Source organism: Glycine max, chromosome 10, assembly GCF_000004515.6.
Source record: "Glycine max cultivar Williams 82 chromosome 10, Glycine_max_v4.0, whole genome shotgun sequence".
NCBI classification, from domain to species: domain Eukaryota; kingdom Viridiplantae; phylum Streptophyta; class Magnoliopsida; order Fabales; family Fabaceae; genus Glycine; species Glycine max.
In genome coordinates, this window is record NC_038246.2 from 23,912,993 (window position 1) to 23,918,095 (window position 5,103).

The 5,103-nt window shown below is 35.6% G+C and overlaps 1 pseudogene; it reads right to left on the bottom strand.

Annotated features, from left to right (window-relative positions):
- Nucleotides 1-237: 237 nt before the first annotated feature.
- Nucleotides 238-1,377, bottom strand: LOC100795645 (protein PLASTID MOVEMENT IMPAIRED 2-like; annotated as a pseudogene).
- Between the last annotated feature and the right edge of the window lie 3,726 nt (nucleotides 1,378-5,103).

Here is a 5,103-nt window from a genome sequence, read left to right on the forward strand (position 1 = left end):
TTTTTAGTTTTTACTAATAGGAAGAAAAGGAAAAAGATAATAAAAGCTAAAGCAACTAAATATTTAGTGGGATTATTCAAAAAAAATTATGAGATCGAATCTATCAAATAAATGATGAAATTTAATAGTATTTCAATGGCAAGACAATTGAGATATATAAGTCTAAGTTAGAAAATTAAATTAAAATAAATAAATTATCAAATTAAAACTTAAAATCATTAACTTTTCTCTTGGCAATTAAAATATGAAGTTCTTGGATGAACTCTTGTCGCGTTTTCTTGGCCAATTATCAAGCTCCTCACTACTACTAACTCTTCTTGAAAGCATCTTCTCTTTGGTGTAAACCTCCAGCTCTGGCTCTAATTTTGATTCTTTGAGTTCTCTTTGAGCTATTTTTCTTTCCATCAGTATTTCCTTCTCGCTGGCCTTGAGAGCTTCAATCCATGCCTCAGCTGCTGCTACTTTTTTATCAACAATTTCTTCTACTGAAGCTGCATGATTTGTTAGATACTCATACTCAAATTTTGAGATAGTGATCATGGAACTATGCTGTGCTGTTAAAGCTGTTTCTCTCATGGTACTCTCAGTAAGAGTTTTCAGCTTCTCTAGGACTAGAGCTTAAGATGCTTTGGCTACTTCTAGCTCTTGCATGACGCCTTGCAATCTTTCCTCGGTCATGTCTATATCAAACTCAACTTTTTGAATTTCTTCCTTGGTGGCTGCAACCTCCTGTCTTACATCCTCATTTTCCTTTTTTGCTTCTTCTGTTTCTGTCTTCAGCTTTTCAAGAGTATGAGACAGACTCATGACTATGGATCTGGCCTTTTTCTCAGCAGCAGACACAACTTCTAATTTAGACTTTGCTCTCAAAATCTTGAAATTGAGATTTTGAACTATTGAGTCTACTTTCCCTTCCTTCTTCTTCAACCTATTTGTCTCAGCAGTGACATGCTTCAACTCAGTTCTTATGATATCCAAAGAGGCCATAAACTGCAAACCTTCTTCTCTAACCAAAGCTAATTCTATCCTAGCTGCCTCCAATTCTTCAGTTATAGTTTGTAACACTATAGAGTCTTCTGATTCCTCCCCTTTTTTGAATCTTCCTTCCAATTGCTTTGCACTCCCATCTCCTTGAACCCTTTTATCCATTTCCTTAACTGACTTTAACTCATCCTGCAAGAAATCAACATATGATATTGTCATAGCCAATTTCATTTCAAGCTCCTTTGACTCATCAATCTCTTCAATGGCCTCCTTCAACTTTCTCCTCGTGCTTTCCAATTTGAATGAAAATTCATTTGCTTCCTGTTTTCTCTGGGTCTCAATATCTGTCAGTTCTTTCGAAGCCTCAATCCGGGTAACGGATGGTGCGTCCATCATAGTTGTTCATGTATGGGATACTGATGTGCCATTATTTTCTCCTATTTCTTAATCCTTTTTGCACCATTTTAAGTACTGATTAATCTTAATTGTCAAATTAATTAGGCAGTTTTATTATTTGGGCCCATTCAGCTAATTTGATGTTTTTAATCTAATTTCAAGAATTAATGAAGCATTGGGCTTGAATCTAGAATTTGGTTTGGACTTAAAGAGGGCAGACTATTTTATTCTACAAAATTTTATCTTATCTAGACTTTATCTTATCTAGATATTATTTAGATTTGATCTCATCTAGATATTATTTCATCTAGATCTTATCTTATGTTACCTTATCTAGATTTGATTTTATTTTATTTATGGTCTTGGATTTACAACAGATTTGTAAGCTTTGGGGCTGGAAAACTATATAACAACACCAAGGTTCTAGTTTAGGTCTCTCTTCTCTTTCTCCTTTTTTCGTTTTTGGCAATTCCAGTTCTGAGTTTTATTTTTATCAATAAAATTTCATTCTTCAATCTATAATTTCATTCTCTATTGATTAATGGAAGGCTAAGTCCCCAACATTGTTTTCTCTTGAGGATCAAGCACAGTTCTCTTTGAGGTTCTATTATTACTGTTAAATTCTGTTCAGTTTTTCCTCTTCACTAATTACTCTGAATTCGTTGCTATTAATTCATGCATGCTTAGTGCTTGATTAATTGTCTCTACGCTTAATTTACGTTCATGCTTAATGATTGTTTATGAGTAATTGGTGTATGTGTTGCTTAGTCACATAATGAATGCCTTATGTTAAATTTCGCTTAGTAATTTAATTTAGGGTTGGATTAAGTGGTTAAACTGATAAAGGATAAATTCTCGCAACCTAGGATAAGAGACTTGCTTGTGAATCAAGGGAAAACAACGTATTTTAATTCTGATATTTTTTAATTCAATTTTACTCGCTGTTTAATTTACAAAAGCGAACAACCCCCCCCTAATTCGTTACTATTTTCCTACTATCTGTCATGAACATTTGGTGTATCATTGCTCGTTGGGAAACGACCTAGGATCACTTCCTAATTACTACATTTTAATGTTTATTTGATTCGGGTACGATCTCGATCAGATACCTTTCTGGCCAAACTGCACTAACCTAACCTTGCAGAGCTTGAACTGCCATTTACACAACATACAAAGAATATATGCTAAACCATAGCCATTAAGTAGGAAAAATTGTAACTCCAAAATGAAATAAAATAAAAAACTATAAAAGTCCTGAAATTGACATTTTAAAGGTTCATTAGCATCAACACATTTGCTAGCCTTTATATAAGATAACTAAACACATCAAAGGTACACATTTTACCAGAGTTCGGACAGGAACTGTTTCTACAACTAATTTGGTTAGGTCAATTCAAGCTCACATTTTACCATAGTCTATTCACAAGCCAGTGGGGAATGTTAGAAATAAGGGTTAACATTTACAGTGTTTGTAATTCTGAGGACAAGACTACATATATCAGATTCAGAATTGGTCAAGCTCAATAAACAATAAGAACTTTAGCATATTATTTCCCCCTGATAATGTAACATATTTTGGTTGCATAACATGAAACAAACTGTTATTCTAAAAATTGAGAAGCTGCAAACATACCCATGAAACTAGAAGGGTAATTCTTGTCAGTCCTAACGTTGCCATCGACAAGAACATGTCGCTGCATCAGAATAGCAATGAGTTGATGGTATGTCAGAGCATACTTCAGCCGGTTTCGCAGAATTTAAAATCCCAAAACTGTATCTCCCTCTAATCTGAATCTCTGTCTTGTAAAACTGAACTGTGCATTCTTCCTTCACTGGTAAAATCTGCTTTTTTATCCTCCTACACCACCTGTATAAGCAGCTCCTATTTAGTGCTTCACTACGAAAATCCACCTCCAAAGTTGTCTATGTGTGTGTGTGTCTCTTAAATTAACACTGCTGCCACACACAAACTGCAACCATCCTAATTTTGTGACCAATATACCCAATTAATGACCAATACACACACAGAAACACACACACACACACAGAGAAACACACACACGGACAAAGACACACACACACATAGACATAGACACACACACACACACACACACACACACACACACACACTCTCTCTCTCTCTAGCAATTATGTTGCTAGTCCTACTTCTGTTGATCCCACAACAGATTCAAATTCCAACTCTAGTTCTCCTATCAATGCTGATTCTAGTCCTACTATTGAGCCTGCAGCTCCTATCTTTGAAGCTGGATGTACTTTTGTGCAAGCTAATTCTCCTCAGTCATTAGATTAGTCTCCTTCTGAAATTTTTCCTCAGTTAATTGTCATCGTATGCACATCAGATTAAAGTGTGGAATCCATTTACCTATGCTTAATCTAACTCTGTTACTTGCTCACTGTACAATGATGCCTTCTTAAATGGTTTTCTGCTACATGAGGTTTCTAGCAATGAGGAATAACCAAAGATGCTGCAGCAACGACTTCACCGAAGTCCCTATATTCTTCTTCACAAAGGCATCCAAATTGGCTTTCATAAGACAAACAATTGGCAGCTTCCATTTATGAATTTGGACATTATCATTTGATACCACTTCAATTGCAGGCATAACTAAATTCTGATATTTTTCTAACAGTAGTCACATGGGGACTTTCCTTTGTTGAAAACAGCCATTGGTTTCTTGTAAACCAGATGGTTCACAGAAATTGACAGATACGAGCCACTTCAATCTGTAAACACCTATCAAACTAGACCGAAAAGTCCATATCTTTCAGAGTTTAGATTAAAGGAAAAACTGGATAACAGATTCTAAAGAAATGGACATTACCTCTTCCTGAAGTAGGGGAGGGAGATCTTCTGTTGCTAGAAGGCTCAAAGCTTCAACACACAGCTGTTCTTCTAATGTAGGACTAGTGTCATACCCTGTTGGATCCTAACATTGGATCTTGGTTAGCATGTTGCTTTTGCTTGTATTATTATAACTTTATAACGATATTTACATCTTGGTTAGCATCTTGCTTTTGCTTGTATTTTTATGACTAGTCTCACAACTGTTGATGTCGATATTTGTATGTTGTTGTACGTCATCAATGTAATTTGCTATATGATATGAACCCTCATGGCACAAGGGCTGACTTAGGATCGTCTAGGATTAAACCTTGATGGAAAATGCGGAAATTGATTAAGGAAAGGATGGAAAATAAGGTGGTTAATTTCGTGGGTCTTAATAAGGTGGTTATTGGCATAAAATGGATGAATGGGATGGTAAAATGTAGGTTAAGTGGTGGCTGGACAGAAATATAGAAATGGCAATAATTGAAGCTACAGGGCTCCAAATGAGGTGATTCCAAAACGAGGTGAAAGGTCTCGTTTTGAAATTCAATTTAGGCTCAAGAATCACTTAATTTGAGTGCGTAAAATGGGAGTTATGGCCACGAGATAATTCTGGGCAGAGGTAAATTTTCTGGAATTGTGGTTTGAAAGAACAAGGGTGAAGATGAAAGGAAGGAAAGAATCACTCTTTCCAGCGAGGGCAACACACAAAGGTTGTGAAAGTCCTTTGATACAGCCAGGGTGTTCTTGAATCACTCAAGAATTTAGGAGAATCACTCTCACTAAGATAAAAGAGATAAGCTCTAATTTTCTGAATAAAACTCAACTTGTGTTTATTGATAAAATGGTTCAGCTTATATAGAAGCTTTACAGCA